The 24,526-nt window shown below is 43.0% G+C and overlaps 1 pseudogene; it reads left to right on the plus strand.

Annotated features, from left to right (window-relative positions):
- The first annotated feature begins 4,051 nt into the window (after nt 1-4,051).
- Nucleotides 4,052-14,034, plus strand: LOC125467125 (zinc transporter ZIP1-like; annotated as a pseudogene).
- Nucleotides 14,035-24,526: the final 10,492 nt, after the last annotated feature.

The raw sequence follows: 24,526 nt of genomic DNA on the forward strand, positions 1-24,526 counted from the left end.
AAGATAAATCAATTTATTTTAGCCTGCTACCATTTGTTACTAAGAAACCAATCCAATGCCTTATCACTAAAAGAAATACTGAGCGGAGGAAAACTAAATTGATTCTGGAATTCAGAACATGGTGTCATGGGGGGCAGTTTGATGAATCTGGGCTGATAGAACACATCATATGAACTAGACAGGAATTTCACTTTGATAACAAAGTGTGAAGCTGGATGAACACAGCAGGCCAAGCAGCATCTCAGGAGCACAAAAGCTGATGTTTCGGGCCTAGACCCTTCATCCTTCAGGAGCACAAAAGCTGACGTTTCGGGCCTAGACCCTGGACACTGTTCAGAAATGTGTGGAAATACAGCAATCCTGACCTCTAATAAACTATAAGAACACTAAAAATGAAATTCAGATAAGATGAGAGCTTCCCTGTTATAGTCAATATTAGTTAACTGTGCCTAGCATAAGTCCAAACTGCTTCTGCTTCCCCCATTTCTCCCTTCCCCCTCAAATAAAAGGATGAAATAAACATGAGACTTTGACCTCATGACCTCCTAGTTTTTAAATCAAATCATCACAATCAACTCCAGGCAATAGTAGACCCATTGTTTTGAATATTTAGTTTAAGATGGCATTTGCTGATAGGATTATGATGATTTCAAATTAAAAGGATATCAATAAGATAAAGTGTTGGATTTAATTTTTTGCTTCTCAAAGAAAATGTGATTTGAACAGATAGTAGTAAGGACAATGAGATAAGTTCGCAAAAGGGAATGGAATGGTTCCAGGTATGAAAAGTCTTCAATTGTTAGGTAGATTTGAAGATGTTGTAACTGTTCTCTTTGGGACAAGGCTGAAAGGAGATTTGATAAGAGGTTTTCAAGATCATGAGTTGGCTCTAGAGTAGATAGGCTGAAGAAGCCTAACTCGTAAAGGAAAAGTGAAAGGGCATAGATTTAAAGTAATGCAGAATTAATTGAGAGTGAAGTGAGAAATAACATTTTTTGATAAATGGAATGCACGGCTTGGAATGTATTGGAGATAGGTTCAATTGAGACATTGAAGAGGGCACTGGATGATTATTGAGGTAGAAATAGTGTCCAGGGACACGGAGAAAAGGCAGGACATTGGCACTGGGTAATAGAACCGGTGTGGGCAGTGGGCCAAATGGCCTCCTGAACAGTAGTGATTCTACAAGTGATAATTGTCAGTGAGTTCATTCTAAAAAAGGTAGTCTTTTTACAAGGGGGTAGCATATAATACCTATAATATTTCACACATACAATGGCAGTGGCCGTGCAGGCTGAAATTAGGAATGTGCAGAAGGGCAGGAGAAGATCTCTGTGGATGGGGAAGGGGGTTTGCTGTCTGTGTTTGTGTGGGTGGTGGGGAGACGAGGAGATGGTGGTCAGGGTACAGGTGTTGAATTGAGTACTAGGAGTGGATTTTGTAGGAGGAAGCAGGAGTACTAGTGGGTCACTTGTTAGAATGATGATTGCAGAGGCAAGGGCAATGATCTGACGAAAGTTACATTCAACAGAAGTGCTTTGTTAGGAACAAAAACATGGCCCCACGACTGCTCAGGTAAAAGGTTCAATAGGTCAGAGACCAGAGTTGAGCAGGATACAAAACAACAGGTCTAAGGGTATGGCAGAGGGAGCAACTGAGCATGCACAAGCATCAATTGAAATGGTGTTAAACAGAACAAAATAGTAGATTTGAATGCTGTGTGAGAAAAATGGGGAGAATTATTGAAGAGTTGTGTGCTTGTGGAAAGGAAAATAGTAGATCATCTGACTAGCTGCTCAGAGTCTGTGACACCTCAGGAAATTCTTTTAAAAACAGCACTTTCAGGTATTCGGTCCCATGACCTGTTTTACCCATCAGTGGAGCTTGTAATCCATGAGGTCAATTTATTAATAGCAGATTACTTTTATTGTTTCGAGGATTAAAGAGGAAATCTATTGCATTTATATTTTAGTCTTTCTCTGTGCCCTTACCTATGATGGACAAATTTAGCCAGGTTACTATGGATAGCAGAAGGTCAGTGGGATGTGTTTTGAAAAGAAATGCAACACATAAACCAGTTTACACCACCACATATGAGAACTTGAGTACAGAAATTAGACACATTTGTCAAATTTTCATCGTGACATCTTTTCATTAAGTTAATTTGCAAGAACAACAATCTAAAAGGGAGAGAGAGATAATGGGAACTGCAGATGCTGGAGATTCCAAGATAATAAAATGTGAGGCTGGATGAACACAGCAGGCCAAGCAGCATTTCAGGAGCACAAAAGCTGACGTTTCGGGCCTAGACCCTTCATCAGAGAGGGGGATGGGGGGAGGGAACTGGAATAAATAGGGAGAGAGGGGGAGGCGGACCGAAGATAGAGAGTGAAGAAGAGTGCGCCATACTACCACTGCGCCACCCTTGTCTGCGGGTTTGATGGTGAGGTTGGGGTTGGAGCGGAGGGCTGCCCATTCTGCGGGGGAGAGGTTGGAGTGGGTGAGAGGGGTGGAGAGGTTGAGGCGGTTGATGTCTCGACGGCAGTTGGAGATGAAGAGGTTGAGGGAGGGTAGGAGGCCTGGGGGTGGTGTCCAGGAGGAGGACTTGTGTTGGAAGCGGGTGAAGGGGTCAGTGGAAGGAGGGTTGGGTTCCCGGTTGAAGAAGTAGGCGTGGAGGCGAAGACGGTGGAAAAACTGCTCTATGTCCAATCGTGACTGGTATTGGTTGATGTGTGGTTGTAGGGGGACAAAGGTGAGCCCCTTGCTAAGGACTGACCGTTCGTCCTCAGTCAGTGGGAGGTCTGGGGGGATGGTGAAGATGCGGCAGGGCTCAGTGTGGCTGTCTCCTCTGGGGTTGCAGGCTGTGGAGGTTGTGGGCGGAGCGATGAGGTCGTCGGCCGTGGGCGGGGTTCCGTCGACCGTGGGCGGGGTTCCGTCGACCGTGGGCGGGGTTCCGTCGGCAGAGACCGTGGGCGGGGTTCCGTCGGCGGTTGGAGGATCGGGGCGGGCGGCAGCAGCTGAGGTGAGGGTGGTGTGTGGGCTGTAGTACCTGGACGTGGAGGTGGTGACTGCAGCAGCGGTTCCGGAAGTTAACTGCATTTTTAAATTGTACAAGACTAGATGCTGATTGGCAAATAAAGGTGTTGCTGTGGACAATGCACATCAAGAACCCATTTGGTCCATTGTCTTTATGCTTGTCATCAAGCATCCATCTACTGTAGACCATTTTCTAGCACCTGGCCCCTAGCTTTGAATAGTATGGCAGTTCAAGTACCCAACTGAATAGTTCTTAAATGTTTTGAGGGTTCCTGCATCGACTTAATTAGTGAGTTCCGGATACTCATCACCCTCTGAGTGAAACAAAAATTCTGCAAAAGCCTTCTAAACTTTCTGCTTCTGACCTTAAACCTAAGCTCACTGGTTGTTCACCCCTCTACTAAAGGAAAGGGTTTCTCCCTATCCGTGCCCCTCATAACTTTGTACAAGAATTAATCAAGGATAATCAGCATGGCTGATCAGATCCAGCCAGCCCTCAGCTGTCTCTGCTCAAAGGAAAATTACCCACTGTCTTTCTAACTTCTCTTCGTAGCTGAATCACTCTGGCCTTGCAACTTCTGGTGAATCTCCTCTCAACCTCCTACAGCGATGAGCACAACTGCACAGAGCACTCCAGCTAGCCTATACAGCTCCACCATAAGCTCCTTGCCCTTGTATTCAATGCTTTGATTAATAAAAGAAATATGCCAAACACCACCTTAACCACCACATCTGTTCATCTTGCTGCCTTCAAATATCTATGAACACACACCTCTGATCCTGTAAACTTCCTCGGGCCCTAACATTCAACATGTACTCCATTGCCTTGTTAGTCTTCCCAAAATGCATCACCACGTTTTTCAGGATTAAATTTGACACTTTTCTGCCTCTAACCTATATATATTGTCTTCAAGTTTAATGCTTTCCTCCTTGTATTTATCACACTGCCAACTTTCATGTCATATCATCTGTTAACTTACTGATTAATCATCCAGACATTAACATAGCAGGTATAATGTACACAACAAACAGGAAGGGACCCAGCACTGAACCCAGTGGTATGCCACTGGACACAGACTTCCCATTGCAAAATCAGCCTTCAACCAACATCATCTACTTCTCATGACTGAGCCAATTTCCCACAGGCTCAGCTTCTCAACAAGGTCTTGCACGGCAGACTGGTTAACATTGAGTTTACGCAGACAATATCAACCGCACTAGTCACCTTGTTGAAAAAAATCAAAAATTCAATACAAAGCCATGCTTATTATCCTTGATTAATTCTTGTCTCTCCATGTAGATATTAATCCTGTGTCCCAGAAAATTTCCTAATCGTTTCTATATCTTTGATAGTTGAGAGTCAGGTTTGCAGTTGCATGGTTTATCTCTGCAATCCATCTTGAGAAATGGCAACACATTAGCTGTCCTCCAGTCATCCAGGTTGGTTTTGATTGGTCAAGCATTGAAATAACGAAAGCTCCAGTGAATGGATGTTGCTTTTTTAATGAGCTGACACACCTGCAGTGTGTGTATATAAGATAAAAGAAGACAATAGAAGTTTACATTTATGTTTGAAAATGAGGAGCTTCACTCTGCAGAAAGTTTTAAATTTGAATAAGGGAACTTATGAAGGCATGAAATATAAATCATCTTAGGTAGATAGGGAAAATATAAAAAGGCATGACTGTAGGCAATGAACAAAGATATATTGCATAACTTGTAGCAACTTTGTACTTCAAGGTGCAAAAATTCAGAAAATTCAGTCAACTGTGGCTAACAAGGCAAGTTCAGGATTGCATACAATTTCAAAGTCCCAAAAACATTGCAAGAAATAGCAGTAATTGAATATTGTGAGGTTCATAAAATGTGACAAAAGGGGAATCAAGAAACTGATAAGGAAAAGGAGAATAGAAAATGAATGCAATCTGGCAAAGAACACAAAAATAGACTAAAAAAGCTTCCTTAGGTATGTAAAAAGGGAACATTTAGCTAAAATGAATGTGGGTCTGCTAAAAGCAGAGTCAGGAGAATATCTGGGAATAGAAAAATAAGATTAATTTGTGTTAGTTTTTAAGAAATGTCTCAGAAGCAGAGATCCAAGTGGCTAGGGAGAATGAGTTGAAAGAAATAGGCATTTGTAAGAAGGATTGTATGATAGAAATTAACGGGGTTGAAAGTTGACAAATCCTCAGGACATGGTGGCGTTCATTCCAGAGTTTAAGGATGTGGCTGTAGTGCAGTTGATGCATTTTTGATTATTTTCCCAAATTCTCCAGATTCTGGAATGATTCCTGTGGATTGGAAGGTAACCAATGTCACATTTAAGAAGACGGTGAGAGAGAAAACCAGGATCTAAAGACCTGTGACCTTACATCAGTGGGAGGGAAGACTAAGGAAGAATCTGTACAAAGATGGGATAAATAATGTTGATAAGCTAATTGTGCACAGTCAGCATGGATTTGCAATTGGGAAATTGCATGTGATGAACTTGATTTTGTTGAAGATATTACAAACAAAATTGGTAAAGGCAAGCTGATGAATGTAGTATTGTAGATTTCCAGAAGGCTTTTAGTATAGTACCCTATAGGAGGCTAGTTAGAAAGATCAAACGCATGGGGTAGTGGGTAATGTACTGTCATCAGCTAACAGCCAGAAAATAGGAGGAATAAATGGATTTCTCTCATGTTGACACGCTGTGACTATTGGAATACTATAAGGATCAGCACTTGCGTCTCTGCTGTTCGCAATGTATATCAGTGATTTGGAGGTGGTGACCAAACGTATTACTTCCAAATTTTGTGGATGGTACGAAGTTAAGTGGGAAATGTAAAGCAACTTCAGGAGTATTTGGATAGCCTTAGTGAATTGGCAAGAACATGGCAGGTGAAGAATTGTGGAAACAGAAGTACAAGAGTATTTCTTAAATGTTAAAAGGTTGCAAAGTACAGATGTACCAATGGACCTAAGTATCCTTGTCAATGTCACCACAGGTTAATTTTCAGGTGCAGGAAGCTATTAGGAAGTCTAACATAGCGTTAGTCTTAATTGCAAAATAATTTGAGTACAGAAGAAGTTGTGTTTCATTGTAATTTGAGCTTTGTTAGAATGCATCTAGAGTGATGCATGCACTTTTAGTCTCTCTGTTCAAAGAAAGACAAACACCAAGGGAAGGATTATAACAAAAGTTTGCCAGACTCATTCCCGGGATAGTGGGACCGTCCTGTGATGAGTAAACATGGCTTGTGTTCTCTGGAGTTTCATAGAACAAGAAGTGATCTCATATAAAATACCTGGGGATGGACAGGGTCAACTACAGATTAGACATTTCTCCTGACTGGGGAGTCTAAAACTAGGATGGCACAGATTATAAGGGGGATGCACTTAGCTCCAATACAAGGAGAATTTTTTTTACTCAGAAGGTTGTGAACCTTTACAATGAGAATTCTCTGAGAATCTTCGAGGTAGAAATTGATAGATTTCTGATTACAAGTGGCAGATAGGCTTAAGGGAATGGAGTGAGCAAAAGGCCCTAACTGGTACCAGATATGGGGACGATGGATGCCTTCAAGGCAGAGATCGACAAATTCTTGATCTCAGAAGGAATCAAGAGCTACGGGGAGAGTGCAGGGACGTGGAGTTGAAATGCCCATCAGCCATGATGTAAATGGCGGAGTGGACTTGATGGGCCGAACGGCCTTACTTCCACTCCTATGTCTTATGGTCTTACATTCTGAGGAAGGGTCACCAGACCCGAAACATCAACTCTGATCTTTTCTCCACAAATGCTGCTAGACCTGCTCAACTTTTCCAGAAACTTCTGTTTTTATTCCTGATTTACAGCATCTGCAGTTTTTTCAGTTTTTAAAAGGCCCTAAGTGTTTGATCAGCTATGATTGACTGAATAGTAGGACAGGCTGTGCAGCCTATTCCTAGTTGGTGTATCATTTGAAGGACTAAAGCGGTTGAATTTTTTGGGAAGATAAACTAAGTACATATTTTTAAAAATTAAATACCAACATTTACTAAAGGGATTTGGGTGTACACAGTGTTGAGATCTTCACCATTTTACTTTTATCTTTTTTGGCATGGAGCTGTGAGCTGAAAGTTGAAGTGCATTTTGAGATGCGAGCAGCAGCTTCTTTTCTTAACAAAAAAAGGGAACAAATAAACTGATATTTATTTATATTGCCAGGCCTGGAAGTTAATTGCAGGTTGAATCTTGCGCAAAAAAAGCTGTAGACATTTCCAGTCTGGAATGGCTTTAAGCTGCAACAGATGGCAAATGTTTCAATTTTAACAGGGGCCTCTCAGAGAAACCAATGTTAATCAGTCTAACAAAGAATTTTTTGGAAAAAGAAGGCTAAAATTTGAACTGGTTTTGAACTGTGGTTTTATTTTTGTCAGAAGTACTGTGGCTGCCAAATCTACGGGAAGATCTGATTGCTCCATTATCGTCTCGTTATTGACTCATTCAAAGTTGAGAGTAGAACTTCAGTATATACGAATTAAATAAGTGTTCCTCAGAACCCACTGGAAGCTATTTGCATTGAACAATGCCTTCAGAAACAAAGATACAATCACATTGACTTATGATATTACGGTACATGGAAATTGCTGAAGTGGATTTGCAATTATATTTCCTTTACTTTTTAATTTATCCCTCAACTGTGTTTTTCCGTCCATGAATGAACGGGAGCTAGAATCAAAGATGATTGGGTTTAAACTATAGGTATTATTAATAAACTTGTTTTGTTTAAGCCATAAACTTGGTGTCTGGCAGCAATTATTCAAGGAGTCTAATTAGGAATCAATTGAGCAATTTTGAGGGTCATTGAATGTTTTAACTTCACTGTTGCAAATACAGGAATATGGAAACTGATTTGATTTGGCAGTCTGTCTCCCTATCACAACAGTGCAATGAGGTATGTGATTCTTCATTGCAAGGATATTTGGAGAAGTTAGATTAGAGAAGTCTTGTTGCAGTTGTGTCTAGAGCTTTGGTCAGCCTGGTCTTCATCATAGAGATTCACAGCACAGAAACAGACCCTTTGCTGCAAATGGTCCATGCCAAACAGATATTCTAAATAAATCTAGTCCCATTTGCCAGCATTTGGCCCATATCCCTCTCAACCCTTCTTTTCGATATACCCATCCAGATGCCTTTTAGACGTTGTAATTGTACCAGCCTCCCCTATTTCTTTTGGCAGTTTGTTCCATAAACATACCACTGTGTGTGGAAAAAGTTGCCCTTTAGGTTCCTTTTAAACCTTTTGGCTCTCACCTTAAATTCATGCCGTATAATTTTGGACTTCCTTACCCTGGGGAAAAGATCTTGACTATTTACCCTGTGTATGCCCCTCATTCTTTTATAAAATCACCCCCTCAGCCTCCAATGTTCCAGGGAAAATAACTCTAGTATATTCAGCCTCTTCCCAAAAGTTCAAACCCTCCAACCCTGGCAACATCCATGTAAATCTTTTCTGAACCCTTTTAAGTTTAACAACACCTTTCCTAGAGCAGGGAGACCAGTATAGAATGCAGTATTCCAAAAATGGCCTAACCAATGTACTGTACAGTCGCAACACGACCTCCCAATCCCAAACTCAATACATTGACCAATAAAGGCAAGCAAACCAAACACCTTGTTCACTATCCTGTCTACCTGCGATTCTACTTTCATGGAAAAACAAACTTGCACGCCAAGGTCTGGCACACACCACGAAGTGTATTAGTCCTGCCCTGATTTGCCTTTCCAAAATGCAACATTTCACATTTATCTAAATTAAACTCCTTGGCCTAACTGATCAAGGTTCCCTTATACTTTGAGGTAACCTCCTTTGCATACCATCATTTTTGGTGTCATCTGCAAACTTACTAACCATAACCAGAATGTTAACATCCAAATCATTTATATAAATGACAAAAAGCAGTGGACCCAGCACCAATTCTTGTGGCACCCACTGGTCACAGGTCTCCAGTCCAAAAAGCATCCCTCAGTACCACCCTAGCTCCTACCTTCAAACCAAACCAGTTCTGTACACAAATAGCTAGTTGTCCTTGTATTCCATGTGATCAAATCTTGTTAACCAATATATTTGAAGAACCCTATCGAATGCCCTACTGAGACCAGGACCTGCGGGCATAGCCTTAGAGTAAAGGAAGACCTTTTCAGAACGGAGATAAGGAGAAACTTCTTCAGCCAGAGAGTGGTGAATCTATGGAATTCACTGCCACAGAAGGTCATTGAGTACATTTAAGACTGAGATAGATAGGTTCTTTATTTTCAAAGGGATCAAGGATTATGGGGAGAGAGTGGGAGATTGGGGTTGAGGAACTTATCAGCCATAATTGAATGGCGGAGCAGGTTTGATGGGTTGAATGGCCTAATTTCCGCTCCTTTGCCTTATGGTCTTATGAAGTCCACCGCTCTGTCTTCTTCAATCCTTGTCACCACTTCTTCAAAAACTCAATCAAATTAGTGAGACACTACTTCCCAAGCACAAAGCCACGTTGACTATCCCAACCCAGCCCTTGTCTTTCGAAATATATGTAAATCCTGTCCATCAGAATCCGCTCCAACAACTTACTGACCACTGATATCAGAGCTTCAGGTCTATAATTCCCTAGGTTTTTCTTACCGCCTTTCTTAAATAATGGCAGCACATCAGCCAACCTCCAGTCTTCCAGCACCTCACCTGTGGCTACTGATGATACAAATACCTCAGCAAGGGGTCCAGCAATCCATTCCCTGGCTTGCCACAAAGTTCTAGGGTGCACCTGATCAGGTCCCAGGGATTTATCTACATTTATGCGTTTTAAAACATCCAGCATAACCACCTCTGCAGTACGAACACTTTTCAAGATAATCACTATTTATTTTGCCAAGTTCTCTAGCTTCTGTATCCTTCTCTACAGTGAACACTGGTGCAAGATACTCATTTAATATCTCTCCCATCTCCTGCAGTTCCAGACATAGGTGGCCTTGCTGATCTTAAAGGGGCCCTATTCTCCCCCTAGTTACTCTTTAGTCCCTAATGTATTTGTAAAATCCCTTTGGATTCTCCTTAACCCTATTTTCCAAAACTATCTCATGCCTTTTTTGCCCTCCTGATTTCTTTCACATATACTCATACCACCCTTATATCTTTCTAAGGATTCACTCGATCCCTGCTGTCTATACCCGACATATGTTTCCTTCTTTATCTTGATCAAAACTTCAATTTCTCTGGCCATCCAGCATTCCCTACATCTACCAGCCTTGTCCTTCACCATAACAGGAACATTTTCTCTTTTTTGAAGGTTTCCCACTTTCAGGCCATCCTTTTACCTGCAAATATCTGCCTCCAAACAATTTTTGAAAGTTCTTGCCTAAAACCATCAAAATTAGCCTTCCTCCAATTTAGAACTTTAACTTTTAGATCAGGTCTACCCTTTTTCTATAGCTATTAAAAACTAATAGAATATAATCACTGGTGCAAAGTGCTCCCCCACTTACACCTCAGTCATCTGCCCTGCCTTATTTCCCATGAGTACTGAATAGGCAAATTTTCTTGAACACACTTAAAATCCTCTCCATTCAAGCCATTAGGACAATGGCAGTCCAAGCCTTTGTTTGGAAAGTTAAAATTCTCTAAGATTACAACCCTATCATTCTTGTAGATAACTCCTTACAAATTTGCTTCTTATTTTCCTGCTGACTATAGGAGAGTACAAGGTACAGGCCTAAAAGGTAATCATCCATTTCTCATTTCTCAGTTCCACCCAAATAACTTCACTGGATGTACTCCTAGAAATGTCCAAAGTACAGCTGTAACATTATCCCAAATCAAAAATGCCAGTTCCCTTCCTCCCTTGCAGCCCCCCAACCTTTCCATCCTTTCTGTAGTCTGGAATATTAAGTTGTCAGTCCTGCCCATCCCTGAACCACGTCTATGTATAGCTATGGTATCCCAGTCCCATGTTCCCAACCATGCCATTGAGTTTATCTATCTCACCTGTCAGGCCGCTTGCATTGAAAAATACAGTTTAATTTATCCATCCTACCTCATTCTTTACTTTGCTCCTGCATGCCTTTACTATTTGACTTGCTCTTTTCCCCAACAGCAGGAGTCTCAGACTGATCTCTTTTCTCACTATCTCTTTGTAGGTCCTCCCGCCCCCATTAGATTGAATCATCCTGAGTAGCTGTAGTGTAGCAAATCACCCCACCAGTATATTGATCCTCTTTCAATTCAAGTGCAACCTGTCCTTGTACAGGTCACTTCTACCACAGAAGAGATTCCAATGATCCAAAAATATGTATCCTTTTCCCCTGCACCAGCTCCTCAGCTATGCTCTATCTTCCTATTCCTACTCTCACTTGCACATTGCACCAGGAATAATCCAGATATTACTCCGCTCAAATGACCTACTTTTTAACCTCCACACAATTTCCTATGTTCTCTCTTCAGAACCACATCCTTTCCTCTTCCTATGTCGTTGGTTCCAATATGTACAATGATCTCCTGCTGGTCAGTCCCTTTTGAGAATATTCTTCCTCCTCTCTGAAACATTCTTGACCCTTACACCAGAGATGCATCACACCATTCTGATGTCTCGTTGTCAGCTGCAGAAAAGTCTGTCTGTGCCTCTGACTAGAGAATCCCCTATCACAATCAATTACTTGGAAACTGACATACCTCTCATCACAGTATAGACAGTCGAACCAGAATCTTGACTGTTGGTGCTACATTCCCCCGAGAGTCCGTCACCAAACATTTTCCAGAACAGCATACTTGTTTGAGATGGGGATAGCCACAAGAGACTCCAAAACCATCTGCCTACTTCTCTTATAGAGGTAACCCATCTACTCAATTATATCTTTTTCTAACTTCCTGAAACTGCCATCCATCACAGCCGCTGGCTCCTGTAAACTTCTTATTGCCTCTAACTACTGCACCTACTTATTCATGTGATCCAGTAGGATTTGCAATAAAACACTTACTGCAGATAATCATCAGTAACACTGAAATTCTTCCTAATCTCCTGATTCTGAAAGAAGAGCACATTACTCTCTGAAAAGCCATCTTTGCACCTTAACAATCTACAGACCCAGAAAATAGCACGGGCTTACTGCTCTAAAAACACTGTTATAGGATAACTTGATACCTATATATTATATTTCTTAAAAATTTTAATTGAGACAGATATAAACAAAAAAGCCATGTTGCTCATTATTGTAGGTTTACAAAAAAGACATTTAAAAAATACTTAAAGTACAATTTTAGTTTTCTAGTAAAGAAAGAACTATAAGCTTTTAAGTGGTGTAATAATGGTTTCTCAGATTGATTCCTAACCTTGAATATTGTTCTATACAAATATATCGAATAGGGTGGGCTTTTTTTCTCTAGAGTTTAGAAGTTGAAAGAGATGACCTCATTTAAATATGTACTTTTTTTTGAGGGTTGTTACCTCTGGCCAGATGGTCTTAAACTAGAGTTCGTAGTCCTTGTTTTCATAAGGGAATTGCACATTGCGATGTAAATGAGGAGAGATTTCTTCAATTAGTAGTTTTTGAAATTCTCTACCTCAGGACAGTTTCATAATGCTTGAATTTTAGCAGTTAATTTTGAAATATAAACAAAAGTGAACATCTGAGCAAATTTCCTTTCTAAAGCTTGTAGTATCTTAAAAGCTACACTATTTTAATATTAAAGCCCTTCACAGCAGTTTGTTTGTAAATTAACAGCCAAACTTTCCGTTCCCAGAGTTTGTCATAGCAATTGGATTTTTTTGGTTCTCATCATTGAGCGAATAACTGTGGAGTGCCATAGTGACAATTGTCATGAGACCATTCCCCTAACTGCACATCATACTCCAACGACATCCACTCCAATGATAACATCATAAGTCCCCCATCTACCTACTAACCTCATCCCACCTCCTTGACCTGTCCGTCTTCCCTGGACTGACCTATCCCCTCCCTACCTCCCCACCTATACTCTCTCCACCTATCTTCTTTACTCTCCATCTTCAGTCCGCCTCCCCCTCTCTCCCTATTTATTCCAGTTCCCTCTCCCCATCCCCCTCTCTGATGAAGGGTCTAGGCCCGAAACGTCAGCTTTTGTGCTCCTGAGATGCTGCTTGGCCTGCTGTGTTCATCCAGCCTCACATTTTATTATCTTGAAATTCTCCAGCATCTGCAGTTCCCATTATCTCTATAAGCCACTGTGTACAGGTAAACAGTAATAGTGTGGAAACCACAGATCACTATGTTCATATTGATGTTAATGCCACAGCGCCAGGGACCTGGGTTTAAATCCACCATCAGGCGACTGTCTGTGTGGAGTTTGCACATTCTCCCCATGTCTACATGCGTTTCCACTGGGTGCTCTGGTTTTCTCCCACAGTCCAAAGATGTGCAGGCCATGGGAAATGCAGGATTGCAGAGAAAGGGTTGGGGAATGGATCTGCGGATGTTCTTTGGAGGGCCGGTGTGGTCTTGTTGGGGCGAAGGGCTATAGAGATTCTATGATCCCTTGATCCCATTCTGCCTTCTGTTCTTTTATTCTTTTCCTTTCTCTGTCCTTGCATTGTCTATTTGAAGGATTACCCACTGGTCTACAACAGTCAGAGACCAAGGTTTTTCAGATCATTTGCTGTCATTTTAATTCATAACAGTTTACTTGTTTTTAGCTTGTCTCTGAAGCTCGTACAGAGCAATATGCTACAAGGCCACATTATAGTATTTGCAAATGTCTCCACTGGGAACTGTGATTGGCATTATAAGGTTTTATAATCACACTAATCAAGTCAACCTAGTGTGACATGGCACAGACTCTCCTTGAAGGAATCACTACAGGGACTTTTGTTGATGTTACCTTTTTAGAAATTTTACCTCACAAACTAAATTACACTGATAAGCAACTGTTGAAGCTCCTGGGCATAACCTTTGGTTTTCCTATTAATGACCATGTTGTTCTTTATACTTTAAAAGACTCCAAGTTTGAACACATCTAATCTACTTATTGCTAAACTTGTTCATTCTTAGCCCATCTGTAACCATCTGAGTTGAGATTTTTCTCTTTGCTTGGTCTCTTTGCTCTCCATATAAGCCATCTGTCTTTAAGTTGCCTGGGGTTTGAAGTACATCTATGACACGTTTGTTGCAGATATGCTGATCAGGAGTGAAAGTACAGAGTCCCTAACCACCACATTTTCCATCCCTTGCCTACTGGCTAACATGATGTTAAAACACAATGAATCATGGCGGCACATTTTGCCCTGGATCCTGCTACCATGAAATTACATTTTATAGCAACGTTCATCATTTTGCACCAGTGTTCATAATTCAAAGATTATTATTTAGATAAAATAATCTAATGTTTTAGGGAAGGAAATTTGCTATTGTTACCTGGTTTGGCCTACATGACGCCAGGCGCACAGCAACATGGTTGATTCCTAATTGCCCTCTAAACAATGAATACTGGCCTCGCCTGTGAGATGCCGATCCCATGAATGAATATAAAACGTTAGCAAAATGGCATAGCAAGAAAGTAAAGTCATATAGCATGCTGGATTTCATTAAAAGGGGATTGGAGAATAAGTCCTGTTGCGATTACATAGAGCTAACATACAATAAAATCACACCATTTACAAATATTACTAGTTCCTTACTTTCAAACCATTATTTCTTTCATTGCTTGTTTTGCAGTGTAGCTAATGTCATGGAACCTGTAAATTACACCCATGAGTGAATTTTATTTCTGCTCAACTCTATATTTTTGATCCTACAACCACAACTAATTGAACCAACATTATTTACAAAATACCACACAAAGACTGCCAAAAACATTACAGAGGGCAAACCGGAAAGAAACTAACCATTAGGATTCACAACCACCAAATAGCTATCAAGAGAATGACCAACTATCATTCATTTTAATATACATGGACAAAGAGGGACATCAGTTTATCTGGGACAACGCAGCAATCTTAGGACAAGCCAAGCAGACACGCACAAGAATTCTTGGAGGCCTAACACTCAAACCGGAATCCATTAACAACATGTAGAGCTAGGCCCCATATACCAACCACTAAGAAACAAATCAGGAAGGGATGCCACCCCACTCCAACAAACTGAGACACAAACAGCAAGCGAGACAGAATAGTGACGCTTCTCCAAAGATGCACTGATGATGTTACCTAGCATGGTGACGAAACATCTGCAAACAAACTTACCAGCTCGGCGAGCAAGTCAACAACGACATCAACAACCCAAGCTATAAATATTCTCAATAAAACCTTGACTGTGAAATGCTGCAGGGCACAGATAAGGTGAAAGGGTGAAAATCCTCCTAGTTGCATTTTAATGCTGGGGAAGTTGAAATCCCAATCATCATGACCTTATTACTCTTACAATTCCCCAAAATTTACCTACTGTCTGCTCTTTTATTTCTCTCAGACTGTTAATAGGGTTACAGTACATTCCCAGCTATGTGATTGTCCCTTATTTTGTTTATAAGTTCGATCCCTTGGGTGACATTTGTGAAGCCTTCTCAGATGGCATCCCTCCTTACTACTGTAATTGATTCTCGATGCATACTGCGACACCTCCTCCTCTTTTACCTCCTTTCCTGTCTTGTCTGAAGACCCCATATCCTGGAATAACGAGCTCCCGATTCTGCCCACCCCTCCAACCTATGTCTCCGTGATAGCAATTACATCATATCCCTTTGATTTAATTTATACCCTCATCTGCCCTCTTTGTCAGACTCCTTGCACTAATTAAACTGTAAAATCTTCTTTACTGTCCTGTTTTGACACCATCACCTTGATAATTTATGGTCTCTCTACCTTAATTAGTTTGTACAGTTTTGATTATTTGTTACGTTGGTTAGACCCTCAGCATATCACCATTATACCTATCATGTTATTCCTTCCATTTGGTTTGTATCGAGCATCTTCTTATTTTTATTTTTTTGTAATTACCTCTGCCTCAATTAAGTTGGTCATAGGTCATCCCTATGCTGGCTATTTGGATGTTGACACTTTACTCATACCTCTGACACTTGATTACCTGCAGAGACTTGTTATACAACCTGTTCACACTCCACTCACATGATTTGTACAATTTTGCTGCTTGTAAATTCTGTGCCTGCATGCTTCTCTTCACTTCACCTCACCTGACGAAGGAACAGCGCTTCAAAAGCTTGTGATTTCAAATAAACCTGTTGGACTATAACCTGGTGTCATGCAACTTCTGACATTAAACACCATCCAACTTTGCCAAGCTCCTGTGTACCTTAGATAACAAGGTGGACGGCTGGATGAACACAGCAGGCCAAGCAGCATCAGAGGAGCAGGAAAGCTGACGTTTTAGGCCTAGACCCTTCTTCAAAAATGAGGGAGGGGAAGGGGGTTCTGAAATAAATAGGGAGAGAGAAGGGAGCAGATAGAAGATGAATAGAGGAGAAGATAGGTGGAAAGGAAACAGACCAATCAAAGAGGCAGGGATGGAGCCAGTAAAGGTGAGTGTAGGTGGGGAGGTAGGGAGGAGATAGGTCGGATTGCGGATGGAGGAAGTGTCGGAGGATGATGCGTTGGATTCGGACGCTGGTGGGGTGGTATGTGAGGATGAGGGAGATTCTGTTTTGGTTTTTATTGCGGGGTGGGGATGTCAGGGAGGACAGACAGGTCAAGGGGCAGGATGAGGTTAGTGGGTAGGAAATGGGGGTGTGGCTTGAGGTGGGAGGAGGGGATAGGTGAGAAGAACAGGTTAGGCAGGCGGGGACGAGCTGGACTGGCTTGGGGATGCGGTGGGGAGGGGGGAGATTTTGAAGCTTGTGAAGTCAACATTGATGTCATTGGGCTGCAGGGTTCCCAGGCGAAATATGAGTTGCTGTTCCTGTAACCTTCGGGTAGCATCGTTGTGACACTGCAGGAGCCCAGGATGGACATGTCATCTGCGGAATGGGAGGGGAAGTTGAAATTGTTCGCGACTGGGAGGTGCAGTTGTTTATTGCGAACTAAGTGTAGGTGTTCTGCAAAGCGGTCCTAAAGCCTCCGCTTGGTTTCTCCAAAGTAGAGGAGGATACAATTGGAACAGCGGATGCAGGTGAACATCTGCTTGATTTGAAAAGTCTTCTTGGGGCCTGGGATGGGGCTGAGGGGGAGGTGTATAGGCAGGTGTAGCACTTCCTGCGGTTGCGGGGCAAAGTGCCAGGTGTGGCGGGGCTGGAGGGGAGTGTGGAGCGGACAAGGGAGTCATGGAGAGAGTGGTCCCTCCAGAATGCAGATAATGGTAGGGAGGGAAAAATGTCTTTGGTGGTGGGGTCAGATTGCGGATGGAGGAAGTGTCAGAGGATGATGCGTAAGATCCGGAGGCTGGTGGGGTGGTATGTGAGGACGAGGGGGATTCTGTTTTGGTTTTTATTGTGGGGTGGGGGTGTGAGGGATGAATTGCGGGAAGTACGGGAGACAAGGTCGAGGGCATTCTCGACTACTGATAGGGGAAGTTGCACTCCTTGAAAAACGAGGACATCTGGGATGTATGGGAGTGGAATGCCTCATCCTGGGTGCAGATGCGGCAGAGGCAAAGGAATTGGGAGTAGGCGATGACATTTTTGCAGGAAGGTGGGTGGGAGGAGGTGTATTCTTGGTAGCTGAGGGAGTCGGTGGGCTTGAAAGGGATATCAGTTTCTAGGTGGTTGCCAGAGATGGAGACGGAGAAGACCAAGAAGGAGAGAGCGGTATTAGAGATGATCCAGGTGAACTTAAGGTTGGGGAGGAAGGTGTTGGTGAAGTGGATGAACTGTTCGAGCTCTTCGTGGGAGAACCAGGCGGCGCTGATACAGTCATCAATGTAATGGAGGAAGAGGTGGGGTTTAGTGCCTATGTAGGTATGGATGAGGGATTGTTCCATGTAACCTACAAAGAGGCAGGCAAAGCTTGGGCCCATGCGGTACCCATGGCCACCCCCTTTGTCTGTAGGAAGTGGAGGAATTGAAACAGAAGTTGTTGAGGGTTAGGTCGAATTCGGCTAAGCAGATGAGCTTGTCAATGGAGGGGGACTGGTTGGGCCTGCGGGCCGCTCAAACAGTTCATCCACTTCACCAAGACCTTCCACCCCAACCTTAAGTTCACCTGTGCTATCTCTAATACCTCTCTCTCCTTCCTGTACCTCTCTGTCTCCATCTCCAGCAACCAGCTAGAAAACGATATCCATTTCAAGCCCACCGACTCATACAGGTACCTGGAATACATCACCTCCCACACACATTCCTGCAAAAATGCCATCCCCACACTCCTCTCCAGCCCCACCACATCTAGCACTTTCCCCTGCAACCGCAGGAAGTGCTACACTTGTCCCCACACCTCTTCCCTCACCCACATCCCAGGCCCCAAGATGACTTTCCACACCAAGTAGCTGCTCACCTGCACATCTGCTAACGTGGTATGCTGCATCCGCTGTACCCGTTGTGGCTTCCTCTACACTGGGGTAACCAAGTGGAGGCCTGGGGACTGCTTTGAGAGCACAAACGCTCGGTTCGCAACAAACAACTGCACCTCCCAATCACAAACCATTTCAACTCCCCTTCACATTCCTTAGACGACATGTCCATCCTGGGCCTCCTGCAGTGCCATAATGATGCCATCCAAAGGTTGCAGGAACAGCAACTCATATTCCGCTTGGGAACCCTGCAGCCCAATAATATCAATGTGGATTTCACAGGCTTCAAAATCTCCCCTCCCCCCACTGCATCCCAAAACCAGCCCAGCTCATCCCCGCCTCCCTAACCTGTCCTTCCTGTCCTAAGCGCTCCTCCCACCTCATCCCACCCCCTTGACCTGTCCGTCCTCCCCGGGCTGACCTATCCCCTCCCTACCTCCACGCACCTCTTCAGGCTCTATCCCCGCCTCTTTGACCAGTCTGTCTCCTCTCCACCTATCTTCTCCTCTATCCATCTTCTATCTGCCTCCCGTGCTCTCCCTATTTATTTCAGAACCCTCACCCCATCCTCCTTTCCTGATGAAGGGTCTAGGCCCGAAACGTCAGCTTTTGTGCTCCTAAAATGCTGCTTGGCCTGCTGTGTTCATCCAGCTCCACACTTTGTTATCTCTAAATCTACACTAATCCCACTTTTCAAACCTAAGCACAATTCTAAGCCTTGAACTTTGTAACACTTTACAAATTCACCCAAGTACTTCTTACAGGTTGAGGTTAGCTACCTCAACTCAACTGCCTTGTAGAAGTCCCAACAAAATGGTCCCTCAAAGTTGCTACCTAATAGGATTGTAAAGAAAGCATATGGTGTTCTGGCTTTCATTGGCAGGGGAACCGAGTTTAAGAGCCACGAGGTTATGTTGCAGCTCTATAAAACACTGGTTAGGCCACACTTGGAGTGTGGTGTTCTGTTCTGGGTGCCTCATTATAGGAAGGAAGTGGAAGCTTTAGAGACAGTGCAGAGATTTACCAGGATGCTACCTGGACTGGAAGCCAGGTCATATGACGAAAGGTTGAGGGAGCTAGGGCTTTTATCATTGGAGCAAAGAAGGACAAGAGGTGGCTTGATAGAGGTGTACAAAATGATGAGAAGCACAGATAGATTGGATAGCCAGACTTTTTCCCAGGCAGAAGTGACTATTATTTGGGGCATAATTTTAAGGTGATGGGGGAAGATATAGGGGAGATGTCAAAGGCAGGTTCTTTATACAGAGTGTGGTGGGGATGTGGAATGCGCTGCCAGAAGTGGTGGTGGAGTCAGATACTCCACTATTGTTTTAAGAATTATTTTAAACAATTAACTAAGTAGAGATGGCAGGCCAGGTGATGTCTTGTATGACGTGGGAGTTAGCTGATCCCATTGAGAATGGCAGCGACCACATCTGCAGCAAATGTTGGCTGCTTGAGGAGCTCCGGCTCAAAACTGATGAGCTGGAATCCGAACTCCAAACACTGCGGCACATCCAAGAGGGGGAGAGATACCTGGGTGCTGTGTACCTACTGGTAGAGTAACTAATTTGATTAATTTGATTGGTAGGCTGTGACAGCAGTGTGTGACTGCGAGTGAGGCAGGTAGAGGGACCCTGCAGACAGGAACACAGGAGCCACAGCCCTTGACATTGTGCCACAGGTATGAGACACTTGCTCCCTGCATGTATGAGGAACAGGGCTGCAGGACGGATGAGTCAACTGACCATGGCGCCATGTTCCAGGAGGCCATTCAAGACGGGGGGAACAAAAAGACAGATTGTAGTTGCAGGGGATTCCATCATCAGGGTGATAGGCAGTATCCTTTGCGAACAGGATAGAGAATCCCGCATGGTGTGTTGCTTTCCTGATGCCTGGGTGCGAGACATCTCTTACTGGGTTGAGAGGATACTAGAGAGGGAGGGGGAGGATCCAGTCATTGTGGTCCACATAGGTACCAACAACATAGGCAGGACTAGGAAAAAAAGACCTGTTTCAGGATTACAAAAAGCTAGGAACACGATTAAAAAACAGTCTTCAAGGGTCAGAATCTCTGGATTGCTGCCCAAGCCACGTGCAAATTGGCATAGGGAGACAAGGATCAGGGAAGTAAGCACATGGCTAAAAGTGTGGTGTGGGAAAGAGGGTTTCATTTTCATGGGGCACTGGCATCAGTTCTGGGAAAGGAGGGATCTATACCACTGGGATGGACTCCATCTGAACAGCGCCAGGTCCAGTGTTCTGGCAAGAAGGGTAAATAGGGTGGTTAATAGGGCTTTAAACTAGTAAGTGGTGGGGGGGGGGGGGGGGGGAGGGAGAAGTGAGTGTAGAGGGAAAATAACAATTAATGTAAGGCAAAGCAGCGGTTAGCAGGTGGCCAGGAAGCTTCAATTCCATTGAAAATTAGGAAAAAGTTAAAGGGAAGGGGAACTCAAGAGCTGTTAGTAATGGAGGTAATAGGACCCAAAAAGGTGGTGCAAGAACTCGCATAAGGGCACTTTATCTGAATGCATGGAGCATTCCAAACAAGGTGGATGGGTCGACGGTGCAAATCATGGCAAATGGGTACGATTTAGTGGCCACTACCAAGACATGGTTACAGAATGGTCATAACTGGAAGTTAAATATGCGGGGGTACCAAACTGTTCAGAAGGACAGACAGGAAGGTAAGGGAGGTGTTGTTGCTCTGATTTTTAAGGATGATATCAGGGTGGTAGTGAGAGATGACAATAGGTTCTATTGAACAAAACGTTGAATCCATTTGGGTGGAAATTAGGAATAGCAGGAAGAAGTCACTGATAGGTGTGGTCTATAGGCCACCAAATAATGACATCATGGTGGGGCAGGTAATAAGCATAGAAATAGCTAATGCATGTAAAAATGGTACAGCAATTATCATGGAAGATTTTGATCTACATATCGGTTGGTCATGGCAGCCTCAAGGAGGGGTTCATAGAATGCATCTGCGATAATTTCCTTGAGCAATATGTAATGGAACCTACGAGAGAGCAAGTTCTCCTAGATCTAGTCCTGTGAAATGAGACAGGAGTAATTAATAATCTCACAGTTAGGGATCCTCTCAGAAGATGCGATCACAGTATGGTCAAATTTAAAATACAGATGGAGCTTGAGAACATTAAATCCAGTATCTATGTCCTGTGCATAAACAAAGGAGACTATGAAGGAATGAGGGAGGAGTTGGCGAAGGTAGAATGGGAGCAGAAATTTTATGGTGGGTCAATTGAGGAACAGTGAAGGACTTTTCACAGTGCTCAGCAGTTTATTCCAGTGACAAGGAAGAACTGTAGGAAAAGAGACCGCCAGCCATGGATGTCTAAGGAAATAAAGGAAAGTATCAGATTGAAAAAAATTCATACAAAAAAAAGCAAACAGTTGTGGGAAACTAATAGACTGGGAAATCTTTAAAGGCCAACAGAAAGCCACAAAAAAATGTTATAAAGAAAAGATAGATTATGGGAATAAATTAGCTCAGAATATAAAAACAGGCAGCAAAAATTTCTATAAATATGTAAGTCATAAGAGTGACGAAGGTAAACATTGGTCCTTTAGAGGATGAGAAGGCCAATTTAATAACTGGGAGTGAGGAAATAGCCGAGACATTAAACAGCTTTTTCATGTTGGTCTGCACAATGGAAGACACAAATAACATGCTGAAACCTAATGGCGAGAAAACTTAGCAGGTGAGGACCTAGAAACTATCATTATCACTAAGGAGGTAATGCTGGGCAAGCTAATGGGGCTAAAGGTAAACAAGTCTCCTGGCGCTGATGAAACGCACCCCAGGGTGTGAAAAAAGGAGAGGGGAAAAATAGCAAATACACTAATAATTATTTACCAAAATTCTCTAGACTCTGGGGTGGTTCCCGCAGATCGCAAAACAGCCAATGCGACGCCACTGTTTAAAAAAGGAAGTAGACAAAACACAGGTAACTACAGACCAATTAGCTTAACTTCAGTGGTGGGGAAAATGCTTGAAGCTATTATTAAGGAAGAAATAGCAAGACATCTGGATACAAGTTGTCACATTAGGAACACCCAGCATGTGTTCATGAAGGTTAGGTCATGTTTAACTGATTTGGTGGAATTCTTTGAGGACATTACTTGCATGGTGGACAATGGGGAACCTGTGAATGTGGTGGATCTGGATTTCCAGAAGGCATTTCACAAGGTGCCACACCAAAGGCTGCTACTTATGAGCACAGTATTACAGGTAATATATTGGCATGGATAGAGGATTGGTTGACCAGTCAAGAGCAAAGATTAGGGGTAAATGGGTCTTTTTCTGGTTGACGGTCAGTGGCTAGTGGTGTGCCTCAGGGATCAATGTTGGAACCGCAATTGTTCACAATTTACATAACTCCCCAACTCCAAATCATCTAAGTGTGGTGTGTCAAAATTTGCAGATGACACTAAGGTGAGTGGTAGAGCTAAGTGTGCAGAAGACATTGAAAGTCTGCAGAGAGATATAGATAGTCTAACTGAGTGGGCAAAGGTCTGGCAGATGGAATACAATGTTGATAAGAGTGAGGTCATCTGTCATCTATTTTGGTTGGAAAAAACAGGAAAATGGACTATGTTTTAAATGGTAAAAAAAAATTGCAGCACGCTGCTGTGCAGAGGGACTTGGGTGTCCTTGTGCATGAATCACTTAAAGTAGGATTGCAGGTGCAGCAGGTAATTAAAAAGGCAAATGGAATTTTGTCTGCCAGTGCTAGAAGAATGGAGTTTAAAAACAGGAAAACTATGCTGCAGCTGTATAGGGTCCTGGTGAGGCCACACCTGGAGTGCTGTGTGCAGTTTTGCTTTCCTTACCTGTGAAGAGATATAGTAGCACTGGAGGGAGTGCAGAAGAGATTCACTCGGATGATCCAGAGTTGAGAGGGTTGGATTATGAGGATAGACTGAGTATACTGGGATTATATTCATTGGAGAGGAAATCTTATAGAAACATATAAGATTATGAAGGGAATAGATAAGGTGGAGACAGGGAGGTTATTTTCGCTAGCAGGTGAAACTATGACTAGAGGGCATCACCTCAAAACAAAGGGAAGCAGATTTAGGACTGAAGTCAGGAGGAACTTCTCCACCCAAAGGATTGTGAATCTGTGGAATTCCCTGCCCAGTGAAGTGGTTGAAGCTACTTGCTGAATGTTTTTGAGGCAAGGCTAGATAAATTTCTGAACAGTAGAGGAATTAAGTATTATGGTGAGTGGGTGGGTAAGAGGAGCTGAGTCTCAAAAAGATCAGCCATGATCTTATTAAATGGTGGGGCAGACGGCCTAGTCCTGCTCCTAGTTCTTATGTTGTTATGATGCTTCAGAGACTTTTAAGCAATCATTGGTTAAGCACATGGAGGATAGTAAAATGTAGGGTATGGAGGGTATTTTTATCTTAATAGGTTGGCACAACATCACAGGCCAAAGGGCCTGTACTATTCTAAGTTTTAAAGTCCCAGAATTCTAAAGCCCTCCCTCCTGCATCTTCTCTCCAGCCACTCATTCTCCCTGACAAACCCCCTACTTCTATATTCACTCATATATGGCAGCAGAAGTAATCTTTTGGGTCCTTTACTGAAAACTCTCTCAATTATTTTACAAGGCCTCATTCCTTTTCCTACCCATGTCAGTGGTACTAAGATGTACTGCAATCTGTTTACCCTCCCCATCAAAATGCCTTGTAGCCTTTCAGTGACATCTGTAACCGTGAGATCAGAGATGTAGCATACCATTCTGGAGTATCTACTGCAGTTGCAAAACCGGCTGTCTGTTCCTCTTACCATTGAATTCCCAACCCTACAGCCCTGCTATTCTTCTTCCTTCCTTTTTGGGCAGCAGACCCACTCATTTTTGCATGAAGTTGCCTCCCACTGCTTTCCCCTGCACACAGTCATTTCCCCAATAATATGCAAGACCTTATAACTGCTGTAAAGGGGGAATGTCCACAGGGGACTCTTACACTACTTGCCTTCCTGTACTCTGCCTGATGGTCACCCTTTCTGCCTAATCAGTTTTCACTTAC

This window comes from Stegostoma tigrinum, chromosome 33 (assembly GCF_030684315.1).
Source record: "Stegostoma tigrinum isolate sSteTig4 chromosome 33, sSteTig4.hap1, whole genome shotgun sequence".
Lineage (NCBI taxonomy): Eukaryota > Metazoa > Chordata > Chondrichthyes > Orectolobiformes > Stegostomatidae > Stegostoma > Stegostoma tigrinum.